A 22,512-nucleotide genomic window follows, 5' to 3' on the forward strand; every position below is an offset into this window, starting at 1 on the left:
ATTTTTCCTGATTCTGACTAATAAATAGTGGCACTGAATCTCAAACATACAACAAAGTCTAGAAGATTTAGCATATTTGCCTGGAAGTATTTACATTGATATTTTTATACCCCAAGCAGGCTCCAAAGAATTTTTCCTCAGGTAAACAGCAAATATTGTTGGCGTAATGGGAAAGAAAGAAGTAACTGAGAACATATTTTCTAAGTGTAATGAGTTGGCAGACTTTAAAGATTCCCTGCAGTCTGTAATGTTGGAGATGCTGGGTGAGGAAACTGGAGTAACCAGGGAAATTATTTATTTGAGCTTTGTTACAGAATTGGAATTATCTACACTTAGTAAAGCCTTGCTGAGTCTAATTATGATGGCTGTCAAAAAAGCAATCACTTGAAAATGGAAATCAAAGTAAAATTAACTTGACTAGAAGTAATGAAGATCATAACAGAGATAAAGCAACTAGAACTTGGATCTTTGGAAAAGGATAGGATTACATAGAAAAAATGGGAAATGGATCAATACATGCAGAGGAGGAAAAAGGTTTGAAAGAAGGCAGGATTTGAATGAGCTACGCAGTGGTTGACTGACAATGACTGGATGTATTAAAAGTGATGTATAATGTTTGCAGCTACTTGTACTGGCATTGTTTGTAAGGTACAATGTTTGCAACTGAGATTGTGTTGTCATGGTTTATTTTCATGTATAGGTTCATAGGTTGGTACTAGGCTATCAGTCCTAGGGCCTATACAAGCCTAGCCATAACAATTCCCTGGCTATTTCTTCCCACATTATTTACTTTCCTGGACCCCTGTCCAGCAGGGCAACTGACGTGATCCCTGGGGTGAATTTCCTTTCTCCCATCCAATCGTCAAGGTTCCTCTTGAAGAGGTTCAAAGAGGCACTCGGCTTGACATGTATGGGCAATCTATTCTAGAGTCTGGGGAGTCTCTGGGTCAGGAACCTATCCCTCCAGCATGTTTTGTTTATTGTGATGACAAGGTTTAGATCCCTGGAGTGTGTAGCGCTGATGGATTAGGATTTCTTTAAGTGTAGCATGTCCAACAGATCTGGGTTTGACATGGCCTTGTATGTTAAGCAGAGATCGCCTCTGAGTAGACGATATGCGACAGAGTATAGCTGGAGTTTTTTAAGGCGGTCAGCGTAGGGCATCTGCTTTAGGCCTGTGATTCTTTTAGTGAGGTATTTCTGAGGCCTTTCCAGTTGTTGCAGATGTCTTGAGAGGTACATACCAAATGGGGCGTTGTATTCTATAATGGGACTAATGAGGGATGAGTACAGTGGGACAATGACCTCCTTTTTTCTGGATGAAAAGCCCTTCGTGATGAGGTGTGCCACATAGAAGGATTTCCTGACTGTTGTGGCGATGTGGTTATTGAATGTGAGACCACTGTCCACCTGTGTCCCTAAGTCTCTTATCACACATTCTGTGTTTAGTGTACTGCCACATATATGGTAATTCATGGATATGTGTTTTTTTTCCCAAAGGGGATAACAATACATTTCTTGGCATTGAGCTTGAGCCCATGGCTCTGGCACCAAGCATCTGTTTCTGTAAGGCCCTTTTGTAGAGTATCCACATCATTTGGGGATTCAATAATGGCTCCCAGTTTGCAGTCATCTGCAAACTTTGTTAACCAGAGTTCATTAGTGTTGACCTGTACTTCAGAGAAGTAGATGCCAAACAAGAGCGGCCCCAGGACTGAACCCTGAGGTACTCCACTTGTCACTTGTCTGGAGCTGGATTTGGAGTCGGCTACTTTTACAGTGTGGGTTCTATCAGTAAGCCATTTAGCAACCCATTGGGTGACATAGGGATTAATGCCCAACTTAGTAAGTTTATCTATGATTCCAGAGTGGGGGATGGTGTCAAAGGCCTTGGCAAGGTCTAGATAGGCTGTGTGGACCACCTTACCCTTGTCCATGGCTCTGGAGACTGATTCAAAGAAGTCAATCAGGTTCAGGAGACAAGATCGGCCCTTCACAAACCCAAACTGGGTGGGGTCCAGTATTTGAAGGTTGCCAATGTCTTTGTTTATAAGTTCCATGATAATACGCTCCATGGCCTTGCAGATAAGGCTTGTTAGACTGATGGGACGGTAGTTTCCGGGATCCAAGGTGGATCCCCCCTTGTGGATTGGGATAACTGTAGCTCTGCGCCACTCAGTGGGCATGAAACCTGAGGTGAGGCTATGATTAAACATGACACTTAGGTGAGGTGCCAGTTCATATTGTAGTTCATGTAGTACACAGCCCGGGATGTCATCTGGTCCCATGGATGCTGTATTTTTCGCTTTAGAGAGTGCGTTTTGTACCTGTGTGGCCGTTATTACTGGAATTTGGCAATCTTCCGGTATTGAGATGGGCCATTTAGGGGATGAGATGGGGGGTGAAGTTGGCACTGAATCGATCTGCCAGGATATTGGCAATATCCTTCGGATCAGTATATTTAATGCCATTCTGTTTTAGCTCAGAGCAGATCTGAGCATTGCCATTTAGATTCTTGACATAGTTATAGAATGCTTTGTGGTTGTCTTTGGAATCTTTGGCAATTTTATTTTCGTAACTAGCTTTGGAGGATTTTATGAGGCATCTCAGTTTCTTACTGAGGCTAGTAAGGGAGTTTTTTGCATACTGGGATTTTCCTCTTTTCTGCAAAAGTTTCTTCCTTTTGTTGTAAAGTTTGTTTATGGCAGGGGACCACCAGATTGGCTTCCTTTTTTTGGATGAGAGCATTTTGGTTTTATTTGGGATGGCACGATTCATGCATGAGTGGATGTGCTCATACAGTGCCTTAGTGTAGGATTCAGCAGTTGAACTTTCAGTTCCCGTCTGCATGTAAGATTGCGTATGTCATATATGAAATTTTAATAAAGATGTTTTTTGTTTTAAAAAAAATAATGGCACCGAGGATTGCTGGGACAAAAAGGTTTTATTTATTTATTTATTTGCATGCAGTTATACAGTATCTGGTATGACTCTGGTCTTGTAGAGTTGACCTGGCCTTGAAAATCTTTTGGAAAATTTGCCTTTATATGCTAGTCAAGAACATTTATTTCTATATGCAGTTTATGACTTCACTATTAAATGATGAAAACGAACTATAATGGTACTTTGGACATTAGGAACAAAGCAGTTTCAGTCAAGTAGAGAGTGATACTGCTTTATCATTTTAGCAGCTTTAGAGAAGCAATTCTAAAAACTCCAAAAGTTATGGCTAGTAACTAATTCACCTGATTCTGTGGCTGTATGCAGACTTATTTTACATTATAATGGAATGCTGAAATAAACTGGGTGAAGCAGGTTTATGTCATTATAAGAGTAGGAAAAACAGTGTGCAGACATGCAGTTTCATTATCACCACAGCATAGGAACAGTGGAAAAAAGTCTCCTCGAAAGGGTAGCTTTTACTGGAGAAACTGTTGTATATGTAAAATGTTAGCAAATCAGGGCAGTGTGGTGTGTGAGTGGCAGAGAGAGATAAAGCCTTAATTATAACCTAGGTGACCAGGTTTGGGCATTTGATGTCATGGCTGGAAGAATGGGCTGGGTCTTGGTCAGCACCCAGCTCATTGTTCCGCTCATGACTTTATCATTGCCAAAGTGCAGGGACAGAAAGAGTGGAGGCTGATGCAGGAAGGTCACGGGCATGGTTGCCCAATCTGGTGACAGCAACTCTTGCCAGCTATATGAAGGAATGCATGCAAACTGATGAAGGATAATTGGCAGTCACTATGGTGATGTAGGTACTCATACAGAAAATAGTTGTCATTACCAATCTGTCTGCAAGTGCACCAAACTCCCTGATGTCTGTCTGTCTGGGTAATGACCCCAATCCACCAATGGCTGTTGTATTAAGGGATCTGAAGGGAAGTTCCTCACCCCTCATTATACCAATCATAGAGTATAATACATTATTTGGCATGTACCTCACTAGATACCTGCAACAGCTGGAGAGGCCACAAAAGTACCTCACAAAGAGGATGCAAGGCCTTAAACACATGTCCTACATGGACAGACTCAAAGAAATCCAGCTATTCTCTGTCTCATATCATCTACTAAGAGGCGATCTCTGCTTGACTTACAAAACCATATCTGGCCCAGCTCTGTTAGAAATGCTACATCTAAAGAAATCCCAATCCCTCCGCACCACACACTCCAGAGACCTAAACCTTATTACCACAATCAACAGAACATACTGGAGGGACAGGTTCATAACCAAGAGACTGCCCATGCTCTGGAATAAACTTCCCATGCATGTCGAGCAGAGCACCTCACTAGCCCTCTTCAAGAGAAATCTTGATGAGTGGATGGGAAATATAATGTACAACAGGAATTCAACAAGATATTTTCTAAACTGCTGGACAGGAAATATGATATATTTATCAGTATACATAAGTGGTTTATTTTGTATAGGAAACAATTTACAAAATATGTTGCTTTGCCTAAATTTTTATGTGAAATCAATGTTTCATTTATTCAAGATAATATGCTTGCAAAGTATTTTTGTCACTGCTATTTGGACCCAAGTCATGAGTGAAAAAGGGTTCTTGGACTAGTTATCACCCAGTTAAACTGAAATGAGTACTTAAATGAGGTACTCTGAAAGAGAAACCAGTGCACTTTATGCTTATTTGGAAGGCAATCTGAGTCTCTCTCTCTCTCTCCAAATGCAGAAAAAGGAACATATTACACGTTGTGTACATTTATATGTGTATTGATAGAAAGATTATCAAGATAGTTGTATTAGGAATGAACCATCTGTTTTTGTCTGTACAATTAATGCATTATGAAGCAATTTCATGAATTTGAAAAGCAAATCTTATAGGAAGCCTTATATCCTGAGTATGCATTCATACTGATCCTTTACAGGGGAATCAATTATTTTATCATCTGTGATGTCATATTTTAAATCCATATATAAACTTTTTAAATTTGAATATTGGGTAAACCTTAAATAAGCTGTGTAAGACAAAAATAATTGATGTTGGTGTTCTTCGACCTGTTCCTTTTCAATGAATAAAGAACTAACATTTGTAATGCTGCGCTGTTTCTTGAATTTTTCCGTACACCAGCTTATCACCTTCACTCAATATTGTGAGAATTCTGTTTGTATGTTGTTCTGTTCTCCAAGTTTCAGTTATCTTTAATAGTACATACAGCGCACTAGGGTTGCACAGTCATCTCCCAGAAAGAAAGATTTTTTTCCCATGGCACTTTTGTTTTCAGAACGATCGTTCATTGCGGTTTGTACAGAAAGGGACTGCAATGAACTATCGTTCGGAAAAGGGGGAAGATGTCAACAATTGCTGTTAGATAGTAATTGACAGCTTACATGTGAATCTGTTTGCACAAGAAATGAGGACAAAGCCTGTTCCGTAATAATGGAGGTTAATGCTCACAAAATAGGGCAGGCTTTAAATACTGCTCGCATAAACTGAGAAACTGGCTAGAATAACACGTTTTGTGTTAACATGCATTTCTTGAATGCTATCAAGTCTGAAACTGAAATAGCTATCAATTACTGAATTCAGTCATGACTGAGGTGCCAGAAAAGCACACGTTTTACGAGGATCACACCAAAAATACAAGGCAAAAATTTGGACGCTCTATGAAAAGTAAGATAGCTGAGACTTACAAGGGCCAGTTAATATAACATGACACCATACCAAAATATGTTATCCAACTGTTTCTAGTTTTAAATGTTTGCTTTTAGAACGATCGTTCATTGTGGTTCCTACAGAAAGGAACCACAGTGAATGATCATTTGAAAAAACAAAGATTTAATACGTAACTGAAATCCCATGTCATTCCTCTCAACCTGCTAGAGCAACAGATTTGAACAAAGCCTGGGATGATGAGGGATAAAGTACTAACAGTTGGAGCAGATCACTATTGCTACAAAACAGGATTAGTGATAGCATGGAGTTTCTGAAGGACAAGCACTCGGGTCACTCCACAGCAAGTACAAATATGACACAGTCATTGCCCATGCTGGTGTGAACGACCTGAGACGTACCACCCTGGACTACATGAAAAGAGACATAGAGGAGCTCTCTGATTATGTAACCCAGGCAGGTATGACACTGACCCTGAGCAGTATCCTTCCTTCACCAAGAATAATGCCACAACATAGAGACAAGATGATCAGCTTTAACAATTGGCTTAATTTCTGGTGTCATTCAAAGGGGATACAGTGTCTGTCTGCCTGGGATGACATGCTTGACAAGCCACGCTGCTTCGCAAGGGATGGCTTGCACCTGTCACCCCTAGGATTCCGGATATTGGCTAAGGCTCTTGCCACCCCCATAGTGCCTTTTTTAGGCAAGGCTCAAATTCTAAACCTACCACCCTAGAAAACAAAAATGGGAAGAAACTAAGGGTAATGCTGCTCAATGCCAGAAGTCTAAATCTCAAAATGCACACTCTCGAGGCCCTTCTCAGTATGGAGAACATCGATGTCTGTGCTGTGACTGAAACCTGGTTCAAGGCTCCTGAGAGCACCCCGGCACTAACAGGTTTTACCTCATATCATGCGTTCCGGCCCCAAAAACTGGACCACAACACAAAGGAAGGGGTGTATCCATATTCATCAAGGATACCCACACCTCCAGGTTGGTGGCAACGCATGAAGCATCGGAAACCATCCAGGTGCAATTAACCATAGGCAAAACTGCTCTACAATTTGTAGCATGCTACAGGCCACCCTCTCAAACTCAGGAACCCCACACAGCCTTCCTGAAGACACTGGAGAGTATAAATGTATCTCCAAACACCATTATATTGGGTGACTTCAACTACCCAAATATAGACTGGGAACATTACTCAAGCCCCAACTTTCTAGCCCAAAGGTTCCTGGAGTTCATAAATTCAAATGCCATGGAACAACTAGTCACCGTTCCCACAAGAGGAGAAAATATACTAGATCTCATAATCACAAACATGGGGACAAAATGCTCCACACCAGAAGTATATCCCTCATTGGTGAGATCAGATCACAAACTTATCTCACTGGAAATCCACATCCCGCCCCCACCCCAAACAAAAAAGACCACAGTGAAGAACTTCTCTAAAGCAAACTTCACACTACTCAAGACTGGTGTGTTATCCTTCAAGGCCCCTGAGCCAGTGGACACCACAACCCAAGCTGCGGAAGCCCTTACAAATGCCTTCTACGAACACCTCCAGGACTGCATGGATCAGGGAATCCCTAATAAAACCAAGACTCTTTCCACCAAGGGCAAACGTCCAGTCTGGTGGACCCCAGCCATAAACAAACTTTACAATAAGAGGAGAAAGCTGTTACATGATAGAGCAAAATCCATAAAAGAGAAGACACCCTTGATCATTATTAGTAAAAAAATACGAGCACTCATAAAATCATCCAAGGCCAAATTTGAGAGAAAAATTGCAATAGATTCAAAAGACAATCATAAGGCCTTCTTCATCTATGTTAGAAACCTGGGTGGAAACTCCCAGATATGCGCAGAATTAGTCCAAAATGATACAAAAATCACTGAACCCACAGACATTGCCAACATACTGGCAGACAGGTTCAGTGCAAACTTCACCCCCCTCTCCCCCCCAAAAGGAGAGATCACTATTCCAGCAGAGTGTAGCCTCCCAGACATCTCTAATGCACAGGTGAAAGCTGCTCTCTCTAAAGCTAAAAACACAGCATCAATGGGACCGGATGGTGTTCCCGGCTGTGTGCTACACAAACTCAACGAGGAACTAAACCCGCATATAAGGCAGCTGTTTAATCTTAGCCTTACCACAGGATACGTGCCCAAGGAGTGGCGTACGGCAACTGTGGTCCCACTCCACAAAGGCGGTACCTCTACGGGCCCTGGAAATTACCGCACCATAAGCTTAACAAGCCTGGTCTGCAAAGCTATGGAGAGGATCATAATGGAACTCATAAACAAAGACATAGGGGACTTGCAGACATTGGACCCGACCCAGTTTGGCTTTGTCAAGGGCAGATCATGCCTTTTGAACTTGGTCGACTTCTTCGAAACAGTCACCAAGGCCATTGATGAGGGAAAGGCAGTCCATACAGCCTACCTTGACCTTGCAAAAGCTTTCGACACAATACCCCACTCAGGTATTATAGAGAAACTTACCAGCTTAAATGTAAACCCATATGTCACAAGATGGGTTGCAAACTGGCTAAAGGACAGAACCCACAGGGTTAGAGTTGCTGGCGCCATGTCAGACTCCAAGCCAGTCACAAGTGGGGTCCCACAGGGCTCAGTTCTTGGCCTCCTGTTGTTCGGCATCTACTTCTCAGAAGTACAGGCAAACATAGGAGGACTATGGCTGACAAAGTTTGCAGATGACTGCAAACTGGGCGCCATAGTGAAAAGTACATCGGACACAGATATCCTTCAGAGGGGTCTCACGGAAACTGATAACTGGTGCCAGAGCCATGGCCTGAAGTTAAATGCCAAAAAATGTATAGTCATACCCTTCGGGAAAAACAAGGTAACCCCAAGCTACCATATAGGTGGCAATCCATTAAGCACAGAAGAGGTTATCAGGGACCTGGGGACCCAGGTTGACAGTGGCCTTTCTTTTGACACTCACATTGCTAAAGTGGTTAGAAAGACCTTCTACATTGCCCACCTGATCATGAAGGGATTCACACCCAGATCAAGTGAGGTCATTGTTCCCCTGTACTCTTCACTTATCAGACCAATGATCGAGTACAATGCCCCATTCGGGATGTATCTCACCCGACACCTGCAGCAATTGGAGAGACCCCAAAAGTTCCTCACCAAAAGGATAAAGGGACTCCAAAATCTGTCATATGCTGCCAGACTGAAGAAACTCCAGCTCTATTCAGTCGCATACCGCCTGCTCAGAGGTGACCTGTGCCTGACATGCAAGGCCATGTCCAACCCGGAATTAATGGACATGTTCCACCTCAAAAAATCCAAATCTACCAGATCCACTAGAGCAAGTGACTTAAACCTTAGCACGGATATAAATAGGACATGCTGGAGGGATAGATTTGTCACCCAGAGACTCCCTATGCTGTGGAATAAAATCCCAGTCCATGTGAGGGAGAGCACCTCGATGGCTCTGTTCAAGAGAAATCTTGGCCGGTGGATGGGAGATCGTAGGTTTACCCCGGGAATCATCTCTGTGTCACTGCTGGACAGAGGCACAACAAACTAATGGGCACAGTATTTTTTAACATAAGGGGTGGCGTAAGCCACAAAACTTTGGGCTAGGCTTATAAATGCCTTAGGGCAGATAGCCTAGTATAAACCTATGAACCTATGAACCTATATCTCAGGTAAAAAGCACAACGAAGAACAGACACTCTAAAAAAATTTACTATAACGAGCAGTTTGCACTTTTAAATGCTTATCAAATGCTCGTTACATTAGCACTCGTTTTTTAATATTGTAATTTCTATACAAAGTATAAACTTATGACGTGAAGTCTCTGGAAAAAAGATCTGATCCGACAGGAACGGAAAAAGAAATAGCAGTTGATACTGGGAGGAAAAAGAAGACTGGAATTTAACGAAACACAGGAAAAAGAGACTGTGGGTGGCAATTCAAGTGACGTAGTAAAGTGGGCGTGTTTTTGCTCAACTTTAGTGTGGACCCGAATTTTAAACTCTGGGATTGTCCCTTTAAACTCTGCCTCCTGCAGTGTTTGAAGGACCTGTATCACTTTAACTAAATGATGTTCTTTTGTTTCAGACACAGTGTAAAATTGAAAGCATACGCTCCCCCCTGTAGTATACATAATTTTATTGCAGTACTGTTTATTTGCTTTATGCCGTGAGAATTGAATGTATCCTTGCCCTTTGGCTGTTACCTAGACTGTGACACTTTGGTCTTATACATTTGCTTTTTGATTTGATTATTTTTTGACCATTTTCAAAAACAGAAAATATTTTTGCTGTTGCCTATACTGTCAAAGTTGTATTAGGAATCCATTTACTGTTGCTACTAGCTATTTGTACCCTCCCTTTTTGTAAAGGGACCTACATAATTTATTTTAACTGCATACCATAGCCATGTACTGACTGTATTAGAATGTAGTTGTAATAAACATTAACTTGCCTAACTATGCCTTTTACAAACCTGAACTGGGTAGGGTCCAGAGTTTGGAGAGTACCAATGTCATTGTTTATAAGTTCCATGATGATACGTTCCATAGCCTTGCAGACCAGGTTCATCAGGCTAATGGGGCGGTAGTTCCTGGGGTCCATGGTGGCTCCCCCTTTGTGGAGTGGGATAACCGTTGCTGTGCACCATTCAGTGGGCACAAAGCCTGAGGTGAGGCTATGATTAAACATGGTTCTTAGGTGAGGTGCCAGTTCGTTCTGTAGTTCATGTAAAATGCAACCTGGGATGTTATCAGGTGCCATGGATGCTGTGTTCTTAGCTTTGGAGAGTGTGCTTTTTACCTGTACAGCCATGATTACAGGAACTTTGCATTCTTCCAGTATAGAGATGGGCCCTTTAGGGGATGAGAGAGGGGTAAAGTTAGCACTGAACCTATCTGTCAGGATGTTGGCAATATCAGTTGTTTCTGTATATTTAGTGTCATTGTGCTGTAACTCAGAGCAGATCTGAGTGTTGCCATTGAGATTCTTGACATAGCTATAGAATGCTTTGTGGTTGTCTTTAACTAGCTTTGGAGGATTTTATGAGGGATCTCAACTTCTTACTGAGGCTGACCACGGAGTTCATCCAATCATGGGATTTTACTCTTATTTGCAGCAGTTTCTTTCTTCTGTTGTAGAATTTGTTTATAGCAGGGGAGCACCAGATTGGCTTCCTGTTTTGGAGGATAGCATCTTGGTTCTGTTAGGGATTGCATGATCCATGCACTTGTGTAAGTGCTTATAAAGTGCAATTGTATAGGATTCAGCAGTTGTACCTCTATTGTCTGTCAGCATGTGTGTCATGAAGTTTGCCACTTCTGTCCTAAGAAGTGTGAAGTTGGCTTTGTAGAAATTTTTTACGGTGGTTTCCCTAATAGGGGATGGGGGTGGGATGTGGATGTCTAGGGTGATTTGCTTGGGGTTGGATCTGACCAATGAGGAATTGACCTCTGGTGTGGAACACTGGTTACCCATGTTGGTAATGACCAAGTCTAGGATATTACTGCCCCTGGTGGGGGTGTGGATAAGTTGATCCAAGGTGTTGGAATTTATGAATTCCAGAAAACGTTGAGCACAAGAGTTGGTACATGAGTAGTTTTCCCAGTTAATGGTGGGGTAGTTGAAATCACCCATTATTAGGGTGTTAGGTTGTACCCTAATATTTTCCAGTGTATCAAAAAATGAGGAGTGGGAATCCTGGGTCATGGTGGGGGATCTGTAGCAAACTACAATTTGGATTGTGGTCTTGCCCAGAGTTAGTTGCACTTGGATAATCTCGGATGCATTACGCTGAGCAACTAGCCTGGAGGTGTGGATATCTTTAATGAATATGGACACGCCTCCACCTTTAATGCTTCCGTCCAGGTTAGGTGGCCTAAAGGTGTGGTATGAATTATAGCCTGGTAATGCAGGGGTGCTCTCTGGAGCCTTGAACCAGGTCTCTGTCACTGCACAGATGTCAATGTTCTCCATTTTAAGGAGTGCCTTGAGTGAGTGCATTTTGAAGTTTAGACTTCTAGCATTAAGTAGCATTACCCTCAGATTTTGCTTGCTTGTACCTGTTACAGTGGCGAATTTGTCATTTGAATCTTGCCTAAAAAGGGCACTATAGGGGTGGCAAGAGCCTTAGAATCCCAAGGGTGACAGGTGCAGGCCATCTCTGGCAAAGCATCGTGGTTTGTCGATCATGTCATCCCAGGCAGACAGATACTGGATCCTCTTAGAATGACACCAGAAGCTTAGCCAATTGTTGAAGTCAGTCATTTTGTCCTTGTACTGTGGTATCATTCTGGGTGATGGCAGAATGCTACTCAGGGATAGGGTCATACCTGCCTGGGCTACAAGATCAGACAGCTCCTCCATGTCTCTTTTCATGTAGTCCAGGGAGGTACATCTCAGGTCATTCACACCAACATGGACAATGACAGAGTCATATTTGTAGTTGTTGTGGAGTGACCTGAGTGGCGGATCCTGGCACCTGACAGGCAGCTGACAGTAACTTTCTCCTTGTTTAGCCTGGTGAGTGGAACATCAGTGTGCCTGACTATAGAGTCACCTATGACTAGAGTGTTGGGGACATTGTTATGCCTTATGGGCTGTGGTTGAGTGGCACACTGAGTTTGTGGGCTAAGTGTCATTTTGGTTGTGTTGGGGGATGGAGGTTGCTTGCTTTTCTGCTTTGGAGGCCCCTGTTGCTTGGGTAGATTTTTTTTGAGAGCCTCCGAAATGTAGGTGGGTGTTTTGTGTTTCCATGTGTGTGTTTTGGTGGTGTAGGTTTTGAGGGACTATGTGATGAGTGTGGTGTGGTGCAAGTGTTTACCTTCTCCTCTTGACTGTCTGGTTCAGTCTTGGGTGAAGAGAGCTTTGCTTCCAGTTTGGCTATATAAGTGCATCTTTCACAGGTTGTAGTGTTGGGTTGTAGGAGGAGAGGGTTGTCTGTGTACATGAGGCAATTGCTGCATTGCCCCAAGATGCCCAGAATCATCAGGTAGATAGGAGAAAACAATGGGAGCTGACCCTTAGACATGCCTGGGTAGGTGCTTATTTATTAAGTACTAAAAACTGTTTTCCTCTAGACAAGTGATGAAAGTTGAGTGCTGTAGTAATTTGTGGCTTATTTAGTGTTTACAATGAGTTCTGAATTAGTGCTGAGCTCAAAGAAACAGATTTGAGTGCTGAAACTAGAAAGCTGGCTAGTTCTAAGAAACAAAATTAAGCTAGAAGGCTTCCCTCCAACACAGAAAGGCTTGGGGGCTCAGAAGCTTACAAACAGTCCTGGATACAGCAAATCTGTATCTGGACTAGACTCCTACAGGAAAGACAGGAAACAAGCTTAGAAAATATTTTTGTTTTTTTGTAAAGTGGAAAGGGGAAAGTAGGAGCAGAAGCTAACTGGGTTGGCCTTCTCAAATGTTCTCCCTGGATTAGGTAGAATGAGGTAATGATACTAGACTGGGAGGAGTGTCCCAGATCAAATTTACAGTAGGGGCGGGCAACTACAAAGCCACCAAGTCTAGCAGGAAATCTGGACAAACAACACCCCCCCCCCACCAGATGCTTAACAATTGCAGAAAATTCTAGTTAATACCTCACACACAGTGAGTAAAATAAAAGTTCTATAAATAACTCAGAAATAAGCAAAAAACAGGATACTTAATGTTATATATCATAGATTAGTTAGCTTAGAGCCCTTCCTCTGACCTCCTCCAATTAGCTCAGTGTGAAATGGCAGGAACACTCACAAGTTAACTTTTTAAATAACAAAGTTGAAACCTGAAACAACTTTAAAAAAAGCTTGAAAAAAACAATTAGGTTCTTACTCCAAGGCATTGTCCAGGCAACCCCAGCCAGTCAATGACCACAAACAATTCACTCTCGCTGAAATGCTACACACAGCCTCTACTAACAAACAACTAGGTCCAAAACACAAGCCTGAATATGGACAATGCTACACTACCAACACTACTTAGGTAGAAAAAAACTGCAGAAATGTTTAAACAGATAAAGGATAAAGGAGACTCTAGAGAATGCTTTTAAATGCAAACAAGTTATATGATACACTCCTAGCAGGAAATCATAAAATCAGAACAAACAAACCCAACCAGATGCTTAACAATTGTAGAAAATTCTAGTTAATACCTCACACACAGTGAGTAAAATAAAAGTGCTATAAATAACTCAGAAATAAGCAAAAAACAGGATACTTAATGTTATAGATCACATTAGTTAGCTCAGAGCCCTTCCTCCGATTAGCTCAGTGTGAAATGGCAGAAACACTCACAAGTTAACTTCTTAAGTAACAAAGTTGAAACCTGAAACAACTTTTAAAAAAGCTTGAAAAAAACAATGAGGTGCTTACTCCAAGGTGTAGTCCAGGCAACCCCAGTCAACCAATGACCACAAACAATTCACTCTCACTGAAATGCTATACTGGCTTTGTTCTACTAATAATGATCTTGGCTTAGAATTGCAAAGCATAAACATGTGCTGCTCATGTAGTTACACATTTGGAAAATTACATTCATGTTATCAGTGTGTTCAGAAACATTAATGGTAGTGGAGAGCATACATTCATCAGGCAGTGTGACAGTGTCATATAGCATACAGCTTCTTTGAATGGAACTACACTTGTTGCTGTACATTATGGACACAGTAAGGTATGTCTGAGGACCATGATATCCATGGCTAAATTCTGCATCACTAGGAAAATACATACATTTTCCTTGATTTTCATTTCATCCGTTAGTCTGCCCATCCCAGTTCGTCAAAATTTGAGGATGATATTGTTATAATATTGACTTTAATATTTCAGGAGAAAACAGACCTTACAAAGTATACAACATCAACCAAAAAGTTGCTCAGACATATAACAGGATTTAACAAGATGTTTTGCCCCGCACTTAAATAGCTGACGTTAATGGAATGTTACTGATTACGGATATGTTAGTAGGAATTTGATGAATAACGAAGTTCTTTGTAAGTAAGCTAAAAATATACTTTAATACAATTAGTGTAATATGGTTCTATAAATAAATGCCATCAGTATATTAAAGGAAGATAACAGCTTACAATGCAAACATGCTGGATCATTTCCTTACAATCTAAGCTACCAGCCAAGACACTCCCTTCTTGGGAGAAAACAAAGCAAAACAGATACTGCTCCACAAACCCTGTTATTAGAAATCTGATATTATCACAACATTACAGATTACGGCCATATTCGTAGAAATTCGAAGACTATCTCAGTGAGTCATTACCATGCACAACATAAATATAAAGTATTGCTATATGGTTCTTCCAAAATGGTATGGTGAAGTCAACAGGTACAGATATATGTTTTCCCCATGTAGATTGGAACCCAAGGCACAACAAACTTTAGTCACACTAGAAAGTTGCTTTACAGGCTGATCTAATATTCAGCACGAGTTTCATTTTAGAAAACAGGTACTGCAGGTGTTTATTAGAACTCCTGTGGAAAATAGATAAATATGGAAAATGCAAACAATTTTTGGACCTTTTATTGTAAAGACATAACAGCTATCAACACATAGGTTCATAGGTTCATAGGTTCATACTAGGCTATCTGCCCTAGGGCATTTATAAGCCTAGCCAGAGTGTGTTTGGCTTTCGCCACCCATTTTAAATGAATTTTGCTATGCCCTTTTTCGAGGTTAGTATACTGTGCCTCTGTCTAACCGTGACACAGAAGTGATACCCGGGGTAAACCTATGATCTCCCATCCACTCATCAAGATTCCTCTTGAAGAGAGTCAATGAGGGACTCTGTCTAACCTGGACTGGGATTTTATTCCAGAGTGAAGGGAGCCTCTGGGTTATGAATATATCCCTCCAGCATGTCCTATTTATTTCAGTGCTGAGGTTCAAGTCTCTCGAGCGTGTAGCTCGATGAGATTTGGATTTTCTGAGGTGCAGCATGTCCATTAATTCCGGGTTGGACATGGCTTTATACATCAGGCACAGATTGCCTCTGAGCAGGCGGTATGCCACTGAGTAGAGCTGGAGCTTCTTTAACCGGGCAGCATATGGCATCTGTTTGAGCCCTTTGATCCTCTTGGTGAGGTACTTTTGGGGTCTTTCCAGTTGCTGCAGGTGTCTGGTAAGATACATCCCAAAAGGGGCATTGTACTCAATTATGGGCCTGATGAGGGATGAGTAAAGAGGCACGACGACCTCCCCTGATCTAGATGTGAATCCCTTCATGATTAGGTGGGCTATATAAAATGTTTTTCTAACCACTTTGGCCACGTGGTTGTCAAATGAGAGATTGCTATCAACTTGGGTCCCCAGGTCCCTAATTACTTCTTCCGTACTTAATGGATTACCACTTATGTGGTAATTTGTGGGCACTTTGTTTTTGCCAAAGGGTATGACTATACACTTTTTGGTGTTTAGCTTGAGGCCATGGCTCTGGCACCAGTTGTCTGTTTCTATGAGGCCCTTTTGGAGGATGCTTGTGTCGGCTGGAGATTCGATTATGGTGCCCAGTTTTCAGTCATCTGCGAACTTGGTGAGCCACAGTCCTTCCGTGTTGGCCTGTACCTCCGAGAAATATATACCGAACAAGAGAGGTCCCAGGACTGAGCCTTGTGGGGCACCATTTGTAACTGGTCTGGAGTGTGACATGGCTCCAGCAATTCTAACCATGTGGGTTCTGTCCTTGAGCCAGTTTGCAACCCATCTAGTGACATAGGGGTTTATATTTAAGCTGGTGAGCTTATCTATAATGCCCGAGTGGGGTATTGTATCGAAGGCTTTTGTGAGGTCCAGGTAGGCTGTGTGGACCACCTTCCCCTCGTCAATGGCCTTGGTGACTGTTTCAAAAAAATCGACCAGGTTTAAGAGGCAGGATCTGCCCTTAATGAAGCTGAACTGGGTAGGATCCAGTGTCTGTAGGTCCCCAATATCTTTATTTATGAAGTCCATGATGATCCTTTCCATAGCTTTGCAGACCAAGCTAGTCAGGCTTATGGGGCGATAGTTTCCAGTATCTGTTGAGGCACCACCTTTGTGGAGAGGGACCACTGTTGCTGTATGCCACTCTTTAGGTACATATCCTGTAATAAGGCTGAGATTGAACAGTAGTTTTATGTTTGGGTTTAGCTCTTCTTGGAGTTCATGTAGGATGCAGCCCAGGACACCGTCTGGTCCCATTGATGCTGTGTTTTTTGTTTTGGAGAAGGTGGCTCTTACTTGAGCATCTGAGATGTCAGGGGGGCAGCACACTGCTGGGATAGATATTTGCCCTTTTGGTGGGGGGGGAGAAGTTTGCGCTGAACCTGTCAGCTAGGATGTTGGCAATGTCTGTGGGTTCGGTGTATTTTTTGTCATTTTGGACTAATTCTGAGCATATCTGGGAATTCCCACCCAGGTTCCTGACATAACTAAAGAAAGCCTTGTGATTATCCTTAGTGTCCTGTGCAATTTTTCTCTCTAAGCTGGCCTTAGACGATTTTATGAGTGCCCGTAGTTTTTTGCTAATACTGATCAGAGATCAGTTTTTGGGATTTTGCTCTATCATGTAGTAGCTTCCTCCTTCTATTGTATAGTTTGTCCATGGCTGGGGTCCACCAGACAGGACGTCTGCCTTTGGAGGATTGGGTCTTGGGTTTTATACAGGGGGACTTGAAAGAGCTAGAAATTGGCCCAAAACAGCCAATAGACTACCAGATACTTGTGCTGGGAACACTCCTCCAGGGACAGATAGGCTGCTCTAAGCTCCCCCCTGCCACTGGTGAACAAAGAAGCCACCCTTTATCCAAGAAAGGAAATGGGCAACACAGGAACTTTCCAAAAGTCCAGAATACAGCAAAGCCTGTATTTGGACTACTCTAGGTCAGGAAAGACAGGAAACAAGGATCATTTTTTGTTTTTTTCTTTTTTCTTTTTTTGCAACAAACAGCAGGAAAATGCAATAAATATGTAACACAGGCTAGCGCACTTGAGTGTGTAGCCTCAACAGGTAAATGCAACAAAAAGGGCAAACTTTAAAAGTGCAGGTGCAAAAACAACTTTAAACAGTTTAAAACAGTTCAAGAAGCAGAAATACTTGCAGTTTAGCTAGATTGGACAGTCTCCCAGGTAGTAACAGGAAAAAAACACTTTTATCAGGTTAGCCTCTCTGCTGCTAGCACCACTCTGCAGAACCACAAGGAGCTTGGCTGAGTAGTAGCAAGCGCAAAAAACGCACCAAAGTGGGTTTTATATAGGGGGACTTGAAAGAGCTAGAAATTGGCCCAAAACGGCCAATAGACTACCAGATTCTTGTGCTGGGAACACTCCTCCAGGGATAGATAGGCTGATCTAAGCTCCCCACTGCCACTGGTGAACAAAGAAGCCTCCCTTTATCCAAGAAAGGAAATGGGCAACACAGGAACTTTCCAAAAGTCCAGAATACAGTAAAGCCTGTATTTGGACTACTCTAGGTCAGGAAAGACGGGAAATAAGGATATTTTTTTTGTTTTTTTTCTTTTCTTGCAACAAACAGCAGGAAAATGCAATAAATATTTAACACAGGCTAGCACACTTGAGTGTGTAGCCTCAACAGGTAAATGCAACAAACAGGACAAACTTTAAAAGTGCAGGTGCAAAAACAACTTTAAATAGTTTAAAACAGTTCAAGAAGCAGAAATACTTGCAGTTTAGCTAGATTGGACAGTCGCCTAGGTAGCAGCAGGAAAAAAAAACACTTTTATCAGGTTAGCAGTCGCTCTTTTAGCCTCTCTGCTGCTAGCACCACTCTGCAGGACCATGAGGAGATTGGCTGAGTAGTAACAAGCACAAAAACTGCGCCAAAGCGAGCTTTATACAGGGGGACTTGAAAGAGCTAGAAATTGGCCCAAAACAGCCAATAGACTATGAGATTCTTGTGCTGGGAACACTCCTCCACGGATAGATAGGCTGCTCTAAGCTCCCTACTGCCACTGGTGAATAAAGAAGTCGCCCTTTATCCAAGAAAGGAAATGGGCAACACAGGAACTTTCCAAAAGTCCAGAATACAACAAAGCCTGTATCTGGACTACTCTAGGTCAGGAAAGGCAGGAAACAAGGATAATTTTTTTGTTTTTTTTCTTTTTTTGCAACAAACAGCAGGAAAATGCAATAAATATGTAACACAGGCTAGCACACCTGAGTGTGTAGCCTCAACAGGTAAATGCAACAAACAGGACAAACTTTAAATTACAAGTGCATATAAATGTATGCGTAAGCAGTCAGACAGGCATTACTATTTAAATTAAATAAATGTGTCTATGTAATTGTTTAGGAGGAATGGTGTAATGAAGTTGTATACATGTTTTTATTCCAACATATAATGGTGCAATAGCCGATGCTGTGGGACTGTAATGGAAAATTATGAAGTCCGCACACATCCATGGCCTAGGATGTCTGTGATGCATGAGGACAGTGGTTATGTGAAACTATGTAGTTAGATGTTGTAAAACATATATACATCAACAAAGGACATACTTATGGATATTATATTATACACATTATTAAATAAATTAACAACATGGGAATCAAACCCATACTTAAAAGGGCAGTATTTACCAAATCCACTTTATTATTCCCATAAGCTACTTGTGGCAGCAGCTAATATATATTTATAAAAACATCTATTTGATATATATGGGACAGAGAAATGTATGTGAAATCCATAGCAATGCTCAGGTATACATAGGATATTGATACTTACTGTAAGGATCTACAAGCTGCCTCTGCACCTCAGTGACCTTTCTTGGAAGGTCTTCTGCATCTCTCAGAGGCAGGTCATCATAGCAGTGATGAACCTGTGCTCCAGTATGGTAGATCCCCATCCTTCATCAATGGTCCCTTTTGATCTGGGTCCACATGTCAATCATGACAAAGTTCCTGGGTTTGGCTATCATGCTCTGCTCTAAATTGTTGTCCTTGTTGGTCCAGTTGGGCGCACTGACACATCTCAGCCTCCTTGAAGTAGCCGTCATGTTCTTCAAGTTGAAGAAGTCTGAAAAATACAAAAACCAAGAAATACTCACTGAGGTACCACTCATTTCACAGTTAGCAATGGTCTGATCAGTAAATGTATCAAAATCGATATCTGAAAGTGATGCCATGTTATCAGATCATTGGAAGATAATGGACACGTGCCACACATGGTACCATTTATTGATACCTATTGAGTGTTTACATGGTACATCTAGGTGTTTCAGTACTTAAAGACAATTTACATAGATATGTGTGAATGGGATTCCAAAAATGTGAATGGGATTCCAAAAATGTGAATTTTAATGAACCTCATTAACCTTTTAATGAACTTAATGTTGCAAATGGCACTTAAAGGTGGGTGCACGCAAGGTGCACTTTGATTCTGTGATTTGGAGTGAGAGGTATATAGGCAATTGGTAGCATTTCTGTTTTAGTGATTAGTAAATCTATTAAAGTTAGTATTTCAAAAGGTACATGTTTAAATTAATATTTTCTCAAAATGTTATTATTTTTAACAGAAGTTGTTATATGTTACTGGAGTGACATTGTCTTGAATTTATGCATACAGGTATTGTTCTTCTAAATAGTTTATTTCAGTCCCATATGCAGTCATGTAGACAGACTTCCATTGCAGATATTAACAGTATATGAAGGCTGATTTACGGATCATCCACAATTATTACTGGTAATTCCTTGCACTCTGTTGTGCACGGAAACCTATGGATTACAACACTGTTCGTATCTAGTATGTGATGTTGATATTATGGATATTTCTTAATTCATGTCTCCTAACAAAACTGTTAAAAACATCTGCTGTTGCTGTTATGGATATGTCTTCAGTGATGATTCTTAAACAAAGGTATTATCACTACTGACTCAACATACTAAGGCTCCATACTCTCTGTGGCCTGAGTGACCAGAGATCCTGAGTTTTACCACTTGTTCCGTGAGTTCTTCAAACTGTTATTCAACTATGACATGCAATTAGACTCATGTGGCATAATTCTGTTGTTTGTGGACCTCTGTGAAATATATATATATATATATATATATATATATATATATATATATATATATATATATGTGTGTGTGTGTGTGTACATTATCAGAGGTTCTAATCCCACTCACAAACTGTAAGGATATTACAGGTTATGATTATTTTACTAATATTATGTATGAAGGCATTGCCTGTTTTTGTGTTTCAATAAAGGATATTCCATTTTTAATTCAACTGTGGACTACCTACTATTTTATTTTATTATTTTATTCATTTTATTTATTTATTTTATATGTGTTTACCGGGATAGTCTGACTGGGCTGTTAACCCTTTTTCTCGGAGGCCCAGGGGGCAAAAGCCCTACATTACAATCATACTTTACATTCAAACAGTATATAAAATATGCAGATATTTGAAATAAAATATTAGTAAAATATATAAAAACAGGGCAGATTGCACTTAGTACAATATAAAAGATCAATACTGTAATAAGGAGAATTAACTATATTTGAAAGATGCAAGTCAGTATATATTTAGAAGTTAGTGATACCTTATTTGGTTTAAAAAAAGTAGGCAAAGGGAATGTTAAAAGGTAGTATTTGATTAAATAGTGACAATTAAAAGAAAAGTTATAACTCTGCGTTAGTGAGTAAAAGAATGGATTAAAATGATTATAAGAGAGAGTAAAAGATGAAGGTATCTTAGTAGGAAAAGTAACTAAGTATTAGATGAGTCAGGCAGAAATTAGAACTATAAATAGTATTCATAGATAGATTTAATATGCAGCCAGGTTTAAGACAGGACCAGAGCCATGAGTTGGATAGGTAAGACTTGAGAAGTGTTTTAAATATATTAGTGTTAGCAGTGGATAGTATTGGCTGTGGGGTTATGTTCCATAACCTGGAGATACTATTGGAATATAAAGAGTCATCATGGACGTTATTAGGTTTTGTGGAGCTGGACATTTCTCAGGTTGCTATATTATCTTATGGGCTGTTGAAAGCTGGGTAAATATAAGGAGATTGCGAAATTCTAGCCAATTAAGGTGCTGCAATGCAATACAGTGGTGTGTTCTAAATGGGGAATTGTTAGCAAATCTGGCAATTTTGTTATAGCATACTTCAAGGTTAACTAGTTCAGTTTTCTTCAGGTTAGTGAAAATAGCAGAGGCACATAGGATGGGAGATAGTAAATGTGTCCTGGTGATAGGCTGTCTGGATAAATCAGTAAGATAAGCTTTGGCTCTATAAAGGGAGCCAAGTTTAATGTGAACATCTTTAATGACAGTTGCCAGGTGTTTGTCAAATTTCAAGTTGCGAATTATTGTGATGCCAGGAAGTTTGGTATGAGATACTGGTTCAATCATAGTATTATTTGAGGAGTAGATTTCGAAAGGTGTATGTTGGTTTGTGGGTTTGTTGTTTGTAAATAGCATTAATTTTGTTTCATTGGGGTTAAGGATTAATTGTGTGATAGCAAGCCAAGATTCTACATCAGTAAAAGAGAGCTTTTTTTTTGTGGAGTTCAGAGAGGGAGGGTGCTGCACATATAAGAGCAGAGTCATCTGCATATTGTATAATTATAGCTGAGTTAGTAGCAGAATGGAGCTTATTTATAAAAATGTTAAATAAAAGAGGGCCTAAAATTGATCGCTGTGGTACACCAAGTGTAACAGGTACCGTGGGAGAGAATTCATTGCTGTTTGTTGTCTGTCATGAAACCACTGGAGAGCAGACTGGCTTAACTTAAGAGAGAGGAGTTCTTGTAAAAGTTTTTGGTAGGAGACTGTATCAAAAGCTTTGGATACATTGAGGATTACTGGGGAGACTAGCTGACGATTGTTTCTAAAATGGCTGATGATGTCTGTAAAATGTAATAGTACTGTGGTG

This window comes from Protopterus annectens, chromosome 2.part2, assembly GCF_019279795.1.
Source record: "Protopterus annectens isolate FY-2018-M chromosome 2.part2, PAN1.0, whole genome shotgun sequence".
NCBI lineage: Eukaryota > Metazoa > Chordata > Ceratodontiformes > Protopteridae > Protopterus > Protopterus annectens.